Below are 16,821 nucleotides of genomic sequence, written 5' to 3'. Positions count from 1 at the left end.
TGTGATCCCTTATCAGAAAATTATGAAAGCAATAAAATGAAGTAAATGAAACCTCCCTGATTCCCCTAAGTTTTATTTCTATTTCTATTGCAAGGCTGCAAACATCCTTTATTTAGGAACTTTGTCTCCTTTGTCTTCATTATTTGAAATCTCAGGAAAAAAAATATGCTGGAATACTGGAGAATGATGAAAACATCCAAAGTGTACTTCCAGGTTTAGGTTCCTTTTTCAAAGCTTCCCCTTCTTGTCAGCTTTCATCAAATGGGTTTGAGCTTTTACCAGTAAGAAGCAAATATTAAATTGGTGCACTTCAATCTCTGTATTTCAGAAGAAACCCTTGTGCCTCCCAGAGCTAAATCTACCAATCTGAGTGACATATCTGCAAGAAGGTAATCTGGCAGCAGTGAGAGACTCACACAATCACATATAAACTAACCCAGGCCGTGATGATAATTGCAGTGTGGCGGTCCCTGGTATCCTAGGAGTAATTACTCTGACAGCCTTTATCATCGTGTGTTAGATGTGATATGAAGCAATTATCTAGTTGCTTTTTGGAATATTGATGCTGGTGCTGTCACTGCACATTATCCCCATCTCATGCTGTGACCCTGCAGGACTTAATTCTGACACCTTGAGGTCTCTCATGGCAGACTGATAAGGAGCTCTGGCTTAATCTTCCCTTTCTTAGGATGAGACTCTGGTGTTTACCCATGTTATTAAGGAGAAGTACTGATAACATGAGGTAGTGCCATTTTCTTTTTCCACTTGCAAAATTTGATTTGTATCTCAAATTCTCTAGTGCCCAGTCCCCTACTGCAAATATTGGCACAATGGCATTTGCGGCTAATTGTAAACTATCCTCATAACAGAGGCATACATTATTGTTTTTCCTTATAATTACTTGCAATAGTCACTGTATTCATAAGAGGCACTTCTTGTAACCCTATTTTAATAGTAATCCAAGGGATATGGAATAAGATTTATTAAGATCACATGCCTCAGGTCCATGCTTAAGTGCTGCAGTAATGCCTTTGAGCACGGAAATTTCACCCTCCAAGAGGTGGTCTGTTTTCTTAAGTAGAAATTGGCATTGTGACAGCATTTTGCTTTTATCTGAGTAGCTATTTCTCAGCTTCTTTATTTTCCTTTTTTCTGACAGCAGACTTTTGTTTGGAACATGGATCAGCATGCAAAAGTTTTAAATATTTCATATCATATCAATTTGTTTGTACCACACACAGTAGGAGGCATCTGGCATCTTTCAAGAAGGCTGAAGGAAGCCACTTCCTGTTGCTATGTATGTCTGTCCCTCTTTTATGCCCTCACATGAGGTCTGCAGGAAGGAGCAGTGGCCACACTATGCCCCAGCTGTGACGTTGCAGTGATACAATATTCACACTATCTCTTACGCTCATCTGTAGTCACTACTACCATCCCCATGAAGAGATTTCACCAAGGCAGTTTGGAATGGTTTAAGAACATGAACTACCCTCATCCTACCATTCATGAGTCCCTATGAGCCACTTTGCTTCCTCTCCATGAACCATTCTTTCATCACTGGTAAATTAAATAAGGAGAGCCACAAATTTCTCCTGCGGGTGATCATGAGAAGGTGAGCCCTTACCACAGAGTCTTTAAAGAGTAGCCTGTCTCAGTGTTCTTTCCCATTCATTTGTCTGTCTGTCCATCTGTTGATGCAAAGGATTGAGTCATTGGACTCTCAATGCCTTGCTAATTATCCTTTGTCTACAAAAAGTTATCCTAACTTAATTCATTATCCAATTCCCTCATACCCCATAACCAATTACCATTTCCTTCCCTTCCCTTGCTCCATAAGCATATGCTCCTATATGTGTGATGTAATCATTTGTGTTTTGAATATAAATATAACTTTTACCAAATGTTGTTATACTAGATCTTATTGCTATACTCTATCTTTACTTTTTTCCCTTCACTTGCTAGCTTCTTTTTTTCCTTCCTTAATTTTCTTCCATTTTTTATTACTTTTCTTGTCATGATATTTTAAATTTTTATTCATTTTGCTGGCTATAAATCTAGTCCATTACTGGTCACTGCCTCGTGTAATTCCATGGTGTGGAATCTGACTTAGCCATTTATCCAGTGATAGACATTTATATTGGCTCCAGTTCCCTTCTACCACAAACAATATTTTTGCACGTCCTCCTTAGCAGACCATGTAAGAATCTCTCTGGTGTATACCCAGGAATGAGATTGCTAGACTGACATCCAGAATGGCTGCACTAATCCTCACTACATTGATAATATATGAGGGTTTCCACTGGCCTGCATCCACACATTTCTACCAATGTGAGGCATTACTCAGTTTTCCAATTTCTAAGCAGGAAGAAATATCTCATTACTTTCATTTCTAATGATTATCAAATGCTTGTCTGTTGATTCTTCCCCACCTGTCCTTTATTGAGTATAAATTTCTTCTTTTAATGCAATAAAATTAACAACTTTCAAATCTTTTGGGTTTTGCCTTATTTCTTTCGTCTGTCTGAACTGTCACTGCACATGGCATAAGGGAATGGCCAACTTTATTTTTCAAAATAGAAAGGATGATGCAACTAAAAAGTCCTTTTCCCCCCCCATTTTGACATTGTTGCCTCTGTTGATTTCTTAATATTATTTTGTTTCATTCTTTGAAAACATTACTTTATTGTCTTCATTATTTCTGTTACTTTACAAATTTGATATCAATCTGATTCTTACTCTGTTCTGTCCTCCACATTTCTTAGTTTTTCTCTTATATTTCTCTTTATCCTTTCCTGATGCAACCTGAAACATTTCCTAAATCTTTTTCCTAGACAACAAATTCATTTTTTCATTAACATTCATCTATTTATCTCATCTTCGGTGTTCTTACTTTCAGATATCATATTTTTGTAGCTAATATGCCTACTTGATTTATTTCTTACTAGTCTCAGTTCATATTGATTGTCTCTTCTGTATGTCCTTTCACTTATATCTTATGCTTAACTCAAATGTTGGGTCACTCACTCTGCCCAGTAATTTTGCTTCAGGATGTATGTGATGTTCAATGTGTTATCCAGTAATTTGGGACTGTAAGGTTCTGATGGGGAATCAAAGATGATTTCCCAGAAACATACAGGAGAAACAAGAGCAGGCATTGGAGCTGCTCCATGCCTGCATCACCACCTTCCTTTAGAAGTCAGCAACTCTCCGTCCCTACCATATGACCCACCATGATACACATACAAGTTCCCAATGACTTTTAGTTTTCCCTGGATGATACTCTTTAAATATTTATGCTTTCTTTTCATCTCTCTACTTCTTTTAAACAAATTTTTGTGGGAAGAGCCAAGAAAAGAAAAAAAATTAGAAAATCGGATCTTGTAGTTAGTTGAGGAAATAAACTTACCAAATATTTTTATGAAAAAATATGGCACTGGTATAAACTTCTAGAACATAATTAAGCAATCTAGCAAGAGCCTTAAGAATGTCTAGACCTTCTTCTAGGTGTGTCCTAAGGAAAAAATTGAGAAATGTGGTCAGTGAGTCATTTAAATTTGTTCATTGAAATAATATTTATGATGCAAAAATATAAATACTTAATTGAAATGCTAGACTAGAATAATCATTAAATTAATGTTTGTAGCTGGATGCAGTGATACCAACTGTAATCTCAGTGACTCAGAAGGCTGAGGTAGATTTGCAAGTTCAAAGCCAGTCTCAGAAGCTTAGCAAGGCCCTGTCTCTAAATTATATATATATATAAACTGGGGATGTGACTCAGTAGTTAAGTACCCCTGAGTTCAATCTCCAGTACCAAAAAAAAAAATTAATAATAAGGAAAATGCATCCATCAAGAACTTGTGAAATATAGTGATGTGAGAAATATTGAAATTACCTTATATTAAAAAACAGGATGTATAACTATGAATTCAATATGGTTCCAGTTCTAAAAAATAAAAATAGAAGTTAAAATGGAAGGACATACACTAAAATGTGAAGTGTATCCCATATGTAGAAGATAGGATTATCTCTGCTATGTACATATATGCTTTATAAATGATAAAATTGGCATAATAGAATAACTCGGAATGGAAGACTCAAGTTATAACAATGTAGTATTCTGTTTTAATACTAAAACAACAAAAAATTTAGAATATAGTAAGCATTTTCCTGAACTATCTTCATACATCATATTATCAGTCCTCTCAACAAACCTGTGAATCAGTAATATTATTCTAATCCCTTGATGAGAAAAATGAAACTGGGAAGTCAAACACAGAAAGCTGAAGGTCCATGATACATGGACCTAAAACTTTCTGACACAACCCCAACATTTTATCAGTTCCAAAGTAATCTGAATGATGGAGACAAACATCAACTGATCAGGGTTGCCTGGATGCTTATGTCATTTTGTTGGCCTGTGACTGAGTCAGCTCTGCAGAGAGTTAGCTATTGATACCGTGACCCAAATCCTTCAGAGGAGATAGGTGCCTTCTGGTGGTGTTGTAATGCTTTTGTTTTGCAACCTCCACAGGGACCAGTGAACAACTAGGTGATGAGACAGACCATTCCACATGTTAAAATCATGGTACTTGGCAGCCTCTGAAAATTTACTCAAAGGCCCATGATCACTCCTTAGAAGCATATTGACTTATTTTTTAAAATGTGCTGAACTCAATCAACTTTTTCAATATCAAGTCATTTATAACATATTATTTGGGAAATCCAGAATGCTCTGAGAGCTAATTTAAATGGTAAGTGCTCTTGAAATCCATGACTGGAAGTGACTCTTTGAGCCTTTCAGGCTCTTACAGTAATTTGCAGTACTTCCAAAGAAGAGATTTTAAGTAGTTTGGTTTATTATATGTGCACTCTACATCCAAAAGAGCCCATGCATTACATAGGAGAAATTATGAAGTCAAAGCACTCCTCCTTGTTAGAAATGTAAAGAACACACAGCCTTGACCTGGTCAAATATCCCAAAGTCCCTTGAGAATCCCAACACTAGCTTGGGGTCCACAGGCTCATTTTTTAGTCTGAATATGTATATTCTCTTGTACAAATTTTACCAGAATAATAGGATGCTAAAATGTAAGAGTTTCAAACAGGAAAGCTATTATGCCTTGAAAAACTTTCAAGTCTCTTCTCCATTACTCTGAAAGTGTTCTGGGCCTTTTTTGAGGAACAAAATGTTTGGAGAAATGTGTATGTGGTAAATCCCATCCCTTTGCCCAAAGGAGGAGAAATAGTGGAAGTATTTGCCTGTCAACTTAAGTCTAGTGAAGAAAGTTTCAATAAGATCATTCCAAGAATTTCAAACATCTCTTTAGTTAGGGAATATACTGGCCATATATGAATAATGAATATGTTTGGAAGTGGTTTAGAAGTTTTTACAGTGGGGTAATTGCTCTATTAGGATTAGGGTTTTTGAGTCAAAGGATATAAGAGTAGCATATAATCTAGAAAGTTGGAGAAGAGCTGGTGTAGGATTGTCTTGTGTTCTGTCAAGTGGGACACCCAGAGGTGTAAACAGTATCAGCAGAGAGAGTCTGAAGATATTGCCAGATTCTGGGGTCAAGTTAGGTGGCAAGTGATACAGTAGACAGATGCATCACTGCTGAAAGGCTGCCGCAGGTAGGAGATGTCTGATGATGGAATGAGGCTGGGGGAACTTCAGAGAATCCACAAAAATGCTTTATATAACTTTAATTAGCTACTTGGGAAGCTGAGGCAGAAGAGGATTGTGATTCAAGCCCAGCCTGGGCAACATAGCAAGACCCATATCTATAAATACATACATACATACATACATACATACATACATACATACATACAATAATTAGCTTTAAAGATCAGCTGGCCCCGGAATACAAAGCCATCTTTTCATCTCTTTGACTCTGCTTCCTCCTCTCTCTTCAACCCAGAAGGCATTAGAGACTAAAGCCATTAAAAGAAAAGAGCAAGGTGGAAAGGGAGAAGAATGATCACACCTCACTCCCACATTCCCACCCATAAAAAGCACCAACTGGTAAAGACTTTTAACTTCAAAACATGTTTAATGTCTTAATTATTGTATGGCAATAAACATTTAACTTTTATTTAGCAATACTGTCAACTGCCTCTGATGACTAAGTCTTTTTTTTTTGGCACTGGGAATTAAACCCAGGGGCACTTAACCACTGAGATACTTCCCCAGTCCCTTTTTGTATTTTATTAAAAATAAGGTTTCTCTGAGTTGCTTAGGGCCTCCCTAAGTTTCAGAGGCTGGCTTTGAACTCATGATTCTCCTACTTCCTGAGCCTCTGGAATTACAGGCGCGAGGTACCCTGCCCGGCAACTAAGTTTCTTTAAGATATTTCATTTTGTAATAATGATTGGTGAGGCCATAGACATCTAAAAACTTCTTTAAAGAGTAGGAAAGAATGTCCCTAAGTACTTTTTTCTTTTCTTTCTTTCTTTTTTTTTTTTTTTTAAGAGGTTGTTGAGAGACAAAATTTGTTGCTTCAGGTCCCGTCCCATGAATTGTGTCTGTCTGTTCAATATAAGTAACTTTGTCAGAAGCTTGGTTGATAGGATATCCCCTTATCCCCTGGCCTGAACTTCTGATGCCCTCCCCACTATGACTCTTTGTCTTCCCCAGTGGTGACTCTTCTGAGTCTATGATACTACTAAGATCTGGAAGGTGAGAGACCCCAGGATAGCAAAGAGATACCACATTCTACAGGGCAGGGTGAGGACATCCAGGTGTAGACAACTCAAAGATGGAGAATCAACTCAAAGCAGATGCCCTTCGTCACACCGTAGGGAAGACAAAAAATACTTCCCAAGCTGATAGGGAAGAAGGTTGAAGTTGATATCTTTCACTAGAGTTGCCAGATTAACTCTGTCATCAAATAAAGTGAGACATCCTATATTTTAGTATAAGCATGCTCTAAATATTACATGGAGAAGATCCTTAATAAAAACTTACTAATTACTTGTCTGAAATTCAAACTTCACCAGGTGTCATGTATTTTAATTGTCAACCTTAAGTGAATCCTTGCTCTGTTCTGCCTAGTGGGATTGGATTAAAGTCATTGCACCTTTAAAAATGCCCAGAGTTGGAGCCTTCAGTTGCTGCAGTAGTCCTATCTCCAAATCAAAGCTTGTCATTCATTGTCTGATATCTTGATGCTAAAAGAACAACTTAAATTGTCGAAAATGAAAACTGTGATCCCTTTATTCTTTTCCCCTACGTGAGGCACAATTAAAACTTTAAAAAAACTGTTTGGGGGTAAGTTATCTGGAAAACTTCTTCAGCAATGTGGTCTTGGGCAAGACATTTGACCTCTCTGGCTTCTCTGCCCCATCACCTGTAAATTTCAAATATCAAGCTCTTAATGAGAAACAAATGAGCAAATCAAGGAAAATTGACTTGCAGTACCCTGAGAGTCCTTATAATTGCCACTATTCTTGGCAGTAGTGTAGGAATCAATACATCTAAATTTTAAAATTTCTCTTAGTTTTCAGTTTGCACAGGGAAGGTTCATGAAAATTTCTTTATTAAGTGGCATGTAACCTCAGAGGACCTCACTGCCTGATGAATGGAAGCTCAGTCAGGGACATGGGAACCTCGATAGACCCGAGAACTCCAGCTACCTTGTTCTTATGACTTCCCCACTAAAGGCTTTTCCAGAAGCCCCCTCTAAATAGTCAAACTTTTCAATGCTTCTGTCTCTCCCTTTAGCTCCCAGCTCTGGGATAGGGCTCACAAATGGAGAAACAGCACAGAAATAAACATGAAGGAACAAGATAAAGTGGATGAGGAAGAGCTACAAATCTGACCTCAGTATGTGATGATCGTGGTTCATGGTTCACAAAACATGGAAGCTGTCTGGGTGGGTAGCTAATGGCCATTATCCTGAGGACTTGGTATTGTTCCATGCTTCTCAGACCAGTGTAGGCTGGATTACTGGAGCAGAAGCACTCCTCCTGTGCCCTAGGATCCTGCAGGACTGATTCCCAAGGTTCCTTTTCACTAGCCTCACCATTTTTTTCATGGTTGTTTCCTGTTTCTGGCAGCCTAGTTTGACTTCCTTTCAAATTCATTATTTTTTCCTGTTATTTCTGTTATTCCAGCTAGCAAGTTATAAGCAAAGACTATTTGATCTTAATTTTGCATTGTTCTCTATTGGTTCTCTTTTAATCATTTTCTTATGATCCTCATCAAAAAGTTACTTGTAAAATCTAGTTAGAAAATCCCTTAATGTCTATACCCCAGACACACTTCCTCTTCCTCTAGCTTCTTTTTAATGACAAAGTGGCAAGTGACTTCCAAGAGAGCTTCGGGAAATCTAACCAAATGACAAAACAGTTGTGTGATGTCCAATATACCGAAAAAATTGTCTTACAGAAAAACCTTTGGTTAAGAGCCTGGGGAGGAAGGTAAAGCCATTTTAAAAAATCAGAAGCTCAGAGGAGACAAACGGTGCTTGATGAGCACTTGAGATGAATACCACAGGCTAATGCGAGCAATCAGCAGGTTTGTAGAGAATATGCTGATATCTGCAGAAAAAATGCAGTGGCAGAGAAGAGCTTACAGATAAACACAGGAGCTTAAAAAATATTATTGCTAGGAAAACCTTGACATTTGACCATCTCTTATGGTGCAACTAGATGAGAAATACAGGGTTCAGTTTTTGGTGCTGATTATCCTTCCTGTATAAATTCATTCTAAGTGTTGTTTCAGGATCCCCCAAACAATGCTCTATCCCATAGCAAATCAGTAAGGCAACTCTCAATATGAATATTTAACTACAAGATGACAGAACCAATGAGAAATACCCTGATAACTTTTTACAATTTGAATCAAATTGAATTAAATATAGGAAGGTCACTCAATTCCAAATTCATATTTATTATCTACTGTTGAACACTTTGTTAATAACTCCCCCAGCAAGCTTCCAGGTGCCAGCCCCCATTGTTGGCAAAGAAGCTGTCCACTGGATTTCCTGAGTCACACAGGATCATCTTTTCTTGCCTCTTAGAAGATCCTTCATAGATGTTTCATGTAAATCCTGCATTTATTTCTCTTCTGAACAGTTAAAAACATCTCCACTTAAATTCATACAATTATTTATCCACTTCAAATGTAATACACAGTAAACCTCAGTTGAAATGAACAGGAAAGGGAATTTAATTTCAAGCCTACATACAGAAACACAGTCACTATTTATTCTTATGGAGATGGTAGTAAAGGGTATGATTCGTAGTTGTCTGTTGGAGTTTTAAACTCTCTATCCCTGAACAAGCAAGCATATTTCAAGGACTTCTGTCCAATGATATAGATGATCAATTTACCATTAGTTGATTAACTCTATCTCTCTGGGTAGCAATAATAATAATGTAATAAATAGTCTAGGCATCAAAATGGCTCATTCATCCTTTTAATTAAAGCATTGTGGGTTAAGGAAATTCACAGATGAACTTGTGCTTTCTGGGTTCTTCAGTCATTACTGAGCCCTTAAAGATAAAATGATAGATACTCACATCCCCCATGGAAGAGTGTAGAACCCAGTCTTCCATGATGTTGGGAGTATTGTCAAGCAGAAAGCCTAAGCTCCCAGTCTCTACCAAGTTTGCCTCAACTGAAGAGAGCCAAGGTCATGGGCCATTCTCAATGATTCAGATCCAAAGAACAATAACCCAGGAGAGCAAAAGGGTGGTTGTTTGTTCTAACACAACACAACTCCAAAAGGTCACACTGGTTTTACATTCACCATAAAGATGGCATCAATCTACTTTGAGACTGTCACACTTAACTTCAACCCTCTGCCCAATTTTACTCCTGCCTTTCTCCTCTGTGGGTGTTGATCTTAAGAGCACTTTCATGTCATCTTTCTGCATGAAAATCTTCACTTTACAGTCTGCTTCCCGGAGAACACAAATTTCAGTGGCTACTTCATTTTGTTTTAGACCATTGGGTAGCACATCAAAACCAGTGAGATTTCTTTATTAGTCCAAGAGCTACAAAGAATGTGCTAAATAATACTCTTCTCCAAATTATTGTGCAAGCTTTTTCACAATTTGTCTTGAAAGAAGATTTGTCTTGAGAGATGAATGAAGGATGAGTTTGATAAGAAAAGGAAAATCTAGTATAAAAATACCTGTGTGATGTGGGCAGAAGTGAGAATGGCAGGAAAGTCAACATATGCTTAACTGGCTTTGACAACCTAATTATTTCTGAGAACTCTACCATTTTACTTCCTGCAGGAGAATGAGGTCTCTATTAGTGGTCAACCTTTGGTAATCCTTACAGATTATTTAAAAAAATATTTCCCAGAATATTTAGCAAGTGCCCATTTTCTTAAAAAAATTAGCTATCCCATTTCTTGATTATGTTTCAGTCTAAAAATTAAATCAGTGTGGGTATGGGTATGGGAAGGTGGAGGCTTTATTTGTATTGTCCCTTCCAGAGCCTGCAGCCACTTGTAACTGAAACATGATAGGATATGTGATTAGATCAAAGACATGTGAGTATTAGCTGTAGAACTAACTTAAACTCTTGAAACACCCATTCTTTTTTTTTTTTTTTTCTTTCAATTAATATCCAAAATATCAAATCAAGATGTAGGGTAAGAAATCAACACAGTCATTCATATAAAACAAAAGAATAAGATTCATCTGCTAACAGCATTTAAATATTTTATGGGATACAGGAGCCATGAAAACTTTTCAGCTTTTTCCATTTGGGAAAGTCAGTCTATCCAGCATTATAAGATCAATCAATAATCTAGTTAGCATAGAAGGGAAACTAAAGAGGATTTCAACAGATCTGTGAACCGAGAGAGTCATTGTAGCCAGTAAAGATGAGTCATTAATTGATATTCATCCTGCAGACCTCTTAGGGAAGGTTTGGTCCTGAATGTTCTCCTGAAATCAGTGTGTCTTTGTTTTAAAAGTTTCTTCAACACTGTGTGCTCCTGGAGTTTTACTTTGGAATATCTCTCCACCCTCCAAAATCAGTGTTCATCCTTTAGCTCTTTTTATTTCCAAGCCTGGTGTATAATTCCTAACTCCAGTAGAGTCCAGAATTAGCCAACAGCTTTTTGTGATGTCCTGTTCAGAGGCTAGCTTTCAGACTCCCACTGCTTCTACAAAATTGGCAAGATGTGTCACCTCAGACCCACTGTGGGAGCACATGTACCACATGGGCTTCTATTAAGGCCTGCATGAGGAAGGGAAATGGCCCAAACCAGAGAGTGACACAGAATTTTGGAATCTACAACCTCAATGCAGTGGGGTAAGGGTTGATCAAATTAACTTCTTTGGTTTTCTTCTTTTCTCCTTCAAACCTTCCATCTTTTATCACTGAGGCATTTAATCCTATCTATGCAACAAAATTACCAGTTCAGTTTTTTTTTTTTTTTTTTAATTTGCCTTTTATTTCATTTTATTTTTTTAGAACCCATGTGCTCAGGCATTGAAACCATTTCTGGGAATGGAGCCTAAACAGCTTTATTTGTAAAAAGCACCACTAGCAATTCTGTAGCATGGCCAGATTTGAGAGACTCAAAGTTCCCTGGTCTAGAAGAAAGGTGCCGGTGGACTGCAGGACTGGCAGGCTATGCCCATTTGTAGGATCCACCACCAATTGCCATCCATATGTACTCAATTGTATCACAGTACTCTGAAGGAGGCGAATTACATTCCCCAAGATGTGAGAACATTGTTGGTGAAACAATGTTTACTTCTTGGCTTCTCCTGGTTTCACTAGAGTAATAAGGATTTTCACTTCTCTATGATGTGGCAGAATCTTCACTAGAAGGATAGCCACAGCTCAATAATAACTGTTTCATTAGATTTGATTATTTCTGTTGTAAATCTCAAAAATTATGATGAAATAATTTTATAACACAGTTTACAAAATAGCCACCCTTATTGGACTTTAGCAGTTTGTGTTAATTTTTTAAGTAATGACCCTTTAGAAGTTCTAATCTGTCTGTCTTTTGGAAAGGGAATCATATACAGATATACCATGGATGGAGTTTTACTGGCAAAAGACCTTTTTTTCAATTCCCATATGTTCCTTTAAATGATTTTTTCCCTTTACAAACTACAAAGCAAATGTTGAATGATTTTTTTTTCTCCTACACTAGGATGTCTTTTCAGACCCTTACTAGGTCTCTTAAATCTTTCTACTTCCTTCTCTCATCTACCTGCAAGGCAGCTTACGTGTAGTCCATGACCTGTTCTCTTTCATTTCCTTTGTATTCAGAGAAAATGCATCTGGCAGAAAGTCGTGAGTCCTCCCCTCTTTGAGCAGTCTTGACTCTGCTGTCTTGGGGCATCACTCTTTGTAATATAGATTTTTTTTTCATGTTTTCCCACAGTTGCCAGGAAAAGATGCAAAATGAAAAGAGGGTATTGATTCTCTTTCTTCTGTGAGGCATAGACTATTTCAGATAACTTCAGTTAGAAAAATGAAGTGTGTGTGTGTGTGTGTGTGTGTGTGTGTGTGTGTGTGCGTACCCTGGTGTTTCCTTAGGAGTAAATCAACAATAGACCCAGAAAGCAAAACCAAATAGAATAATTAAAATGAAATGAAACTACCAATTATTCACTAGCTATTAACAAAAATTCTGTATTGCATGAGCTCACATAAGATATATAAATTTGAAAACACCAATTTGGAAAAGTCTGGCAATAACTCAGTTCTGATTAAAAAGCAAATGGCAGTTCTAATGAATTTTGTATGTAAAGAATACAAGTCCTTAAGTCCTTATCTCACTGTCTAGAACTTCCCAAAACTCAATCCATATCCTGTCCACTAAAACAACATTTCCTGGGTTTTATACCACTCAGAATTTCTTGGTGTCTTTCAAAGGATCTTGTAACTTTTTAAATTGTGGATAAATCACAATGCTTGCTGGTTATCTTGCATACTCCATGGCTATGTCAGTTCACCATGTACCAATGTGACCCGATTATATCCCTGTTTAACTTCCTAGATATTAATCAGCCTGCCTCCTCTGCCATCTCTCCTTTTAATGTTGTTGTTGTTGGATTCTTATAATATCTTATTTGCTCTATTATATTTGCTTTTGACTTGGTTTCTCTGCTTCTAGACCTGTACCCCAAACATCTATCCTCCAATGACCTAAGCAATCTGAAAAAGCAAATCCACAAGAATACTTTTTCATTTAAAATTATTTGGTGCCTTTCTGTGGCCTCTTTAGCAAATACACAAGGTCTTGGATGCCCTCATTACTGTGTTATTTTTTCAGGGTCTTAAATCACCCTGGATGCAGAACTCAGGTTTCTAAGTTCTTATATACTTCCCGCTTTCTCCTTCCTCTTCTTTGCGCTTGTTTCTGCTGCTACCCAGGATATTCTTCATTTTCTTCTTCATTGATTAGTTGTCATTTGCCTTTCAAGGCCCAGCATGGGTTTCAGCCTTCCCATGGATCTGGGCTTCTTTCTTCTCTGACCTCCCAAAGCTTCCTAAAGATTTCTCTATGCAGCACTTGTCACATTCACTTCATAGAATAGCTGGGTCCCAATCCATTAGTCTTGTTCTCCATGAGAGCAGAGCCATGAGAATTTCATCTTAGTACCCCCAGCATTGAACCACAAGTGTGTGTTCAATAAATACTTCTGGAATGTTTAAACCAGGAAAACAAACAAACAAACAAACAAACAAAAAAAAAAAACCTCTGATAGATTACCTTTAGAATGACTTTATTTTTTTATTTTAAAAATTGGGAAACTGTGGTATAAGAAATTGAAGTAACACACCAATTACAGAAGCTAAATGTTAATTTTGTAGCTTAGCTGAAACCAGGGCCCATTGCTTTCTGACACATTTTATTTTGAGTTATATTATTTGGCATATTTATGAGAAACATTGATATAATTTGATTATATTAATTTTCTCTAATTAGGTTTACTTAAGAAAATTGCAGTGATGTTCTATTTTCTTTCCTGTTCACAGTGACCCAAGAGTTTGATATTTTCCAGCCATTGGCCATTTCCTCCTGTGTCTACTCTGCTCTTGATTATACTCTACAATAAGTTGTTTTGCAATCTTAAAAATTTCACACATTAAGTCTATTAAAATATTTTATAAGTCAAACTATTTATTATAATTCTATATGATACATTAATTTTCATGGTATTAAAATGTATCTGTTGATTAAAATCAATCCTCTGAGATTAAATCAAAGAAATGTCATATAAATGGGGGGAAATGTACCAATGGTAATTTGGTATGACCTCGCCATGCCTTGACCCATCTTAATACAACCACGTGTTTCTTTTTCTAATAAAAGTTTCTGAAGGAGGAGGAATACTAGGAGCCATCTACTTCACATACTGATAATCGAGTGTAAATTTCTTTGATTTTATAAATAAGCAATATATGAAGTTGTGCCTTGGTTATGTTATATATGCACTATTGCCAAAAATTTGCGATTATTTCTTAATAATTATTTCTTTACCTTCTTTTACTTTGTAATTGATCCCAGTATTCTGCAAATGTGTACAATTGGTCCTAGAAGGAGCACATGCCAAAAACAAAAGAGAAATAGAGAGAAAGAAACAAAAAGGAAAATAAAACCTGAGACCAGATGCATAAAGGATTTAAGTCCTAAGTCTACCTGGACACTCATCTTGATGTAAAGTTTCACAGAAAAGTCCAGCCTATGCCAACTACCTACCAGTTAACTCATGGAGGCAATTAAAAATGATCTCTATTTTTAAACCGCTGGCTTTTTGGTGGTTTGTTTTACAAAAATAGATAACTGATTCAGTTCCTTCTTCATAGCCTACCCAAATGAAAAGATTTACCACTTTTGCATAATTGACCCTGGTACACACTTACTTCTCTGAATGGTCCTCCCTTCTTTCCCTTTTGCTGTTGTGTTAGGATTTTTGAAATCCTGTCTGATCTGGGGTACTTCTGCTTGTGTTCTTTTAAGTTGCTTTTCTTCAATTATTTTCCCTTTAACCAATTTGCTACTTCTCCTAGAATATATATTTTTTCACTTTATTTTATTTTCTTCTTTTTCTTTTGCTTCCCTCTAAACTTCTTTACACTCTCACTTCTATTCCCTTGTGTGCCTGCTGCCGCCGATTCTAGGCTCTTATACCTCGTCTGTCCTTGTGGGATGATGGCCCAGCTATATCCTGCTCTTCTCTCACCCACTCTGTTTCTCTCGATGCAGAAAAGCAGATATAACAAATGATCTGCAATCTTCCCCTTGATAATTCCACTTTGCTTTTTGGCTTCAGTGGTCCACCCACCCCCAGCTGCTCAGGGATAGGGCTCATTAATCATATTCCCTCCAAGCTGCTCTGTTTTTGAACAGAGGGAAAGGAAGGGAAGAGGCAGAGGAAGTGTGGTGAGGCAGGTGAGGGAAGGAAGAACCATGGGGAGCTTATGCTACCTTCATTTTCTGAAATGAAAGTTGGAGAAAACAAGGTATAAAATGACCCCATTGTATCAGAATGGAGAAACAAGTTACTGCCTTGCCAAAATTTGAAAATGTGTATGATTCCTCTCCACGAATTCACAGCAATATTGGATATGTGTTTGACTAAACTGGAGCAAATTATCAGCCTAAGATGCCCAAAGGCAGTTTAATGCAGCCATCCATATGCTTCTCTCAGTTAATTTGGAATATAGAGAATTCAGTATCCAAACTGTCCCAATGAACCCTCATACAGTTCTGCCCGGGAGAGTGGAAGGGGAAATGATTCATGCTATCCCTGCAAGTTCTCAGGGATGCTCCAGGATTGTGTCATGTTGAAGGGAATTTGATGAGTATAGAAACTGCAACTCCTAATTGCTAAAGAATACTTTTCATTAGCTTAATTATATTGCTGTGTGGGATCCCTGATTTCTAAATCCTTTCTTAAAAGATCAGCAACAGCTAGGCTTCTGCATTATAAATTACATAATTACAGTCACTACAGAGGTCATATGGTCCCCTTAGTCCCTTGTCAACCCTCTCAAGAGATTCACATTGATTATTAGATACTCAGTCTATGGTCAGAGAGTCCCAGAAGGTGCTATTACTTGCTTCTATACTATTATAATCTGTGAAATGTTCAACAAGTTCCCCCCAAGTGATTAACTTTATGGAACTAGAATATTTCTTCTGTCGCCCCTTTTCTTGCACTCCTGGGAAGAGTCAAAACTCAGGACAATTGCAAAATCATGTCAGGAGTTCCACTTAACGTGAACTCCTCTACATCTAGATTAAACATTTCCTGAGCAACGTATGTGCTCATCTACTTCTCCCACAGAGATACCACTGTATTCCTTTCCTTAAGTGGACACCAACTTAATTTCCTACAGCACTACAAACTGTGAATCTTCAAACAACGGAAATTTATCTTCTCACCAATTAGAAGACTATGAGTCTGAAATCAAGGAGTTTGACAGAGTTGGTTCCTTCTAGAGGTCCCTAGAGAAAATCAGTTCTAAGCCTGTCTTCTAGCTTCTGGTGGCTGTGGACAATTGGTGGGGTCCCAAGGTTTGTGACTGTGTAATGTCTATCTCTGCCTTTGACTTCACATTAACTTCTTGTCATTTCTCCTTCTGTTTCTTCATAAGGGCACTTAGCATTGAATTTAGAACCATCCAGGTAATCCAGAATAATCTTTTCTCAAGATCCATAACAATGTCACCTGCAAGACCTTAAATATAATCACATCATGGGCTCCAGGTAGACATATATTCTAGGGGCCCACCATTGAACCCACTAGTTGCACCTTGTGGGTAGGCACCTTATTTTCAGTTCTGTTTCTCTGCACTTACCACATGCTTTGGATTTGGAG

General features: G+C 37.4%; 1 protein-coding gene across 1 annotated transcript in view; it reads left to right on the top strand.

The window, feature by feature from the left end:
- Positions 1-16,821, top strand: part of MACROD2 (mono-ADP ribosylhydrolase 2) — a 2,108,743-nt gene that overhangs the window by 1,645,367 nt on the left and 446,555 nt on the right. The window lies entirely within an intron of this gene.

Source organism: Sciurus vulgaris, assembly GCF_902686455.1.
Source record: "Sciurus vulgaris genome assembly, chromosome: 2".
Classification (NCBI taxonomy): Eukaryota; Metazoa; Chordata; class Mammalia; order Rodentia; family Sciuridae; genus Sciurus; species Sciurus vulgaris.
Note: the sequence above shows the minus strand (reverse complement) of the source record. Positions and strands in the feature narration are given on the sequence as shown.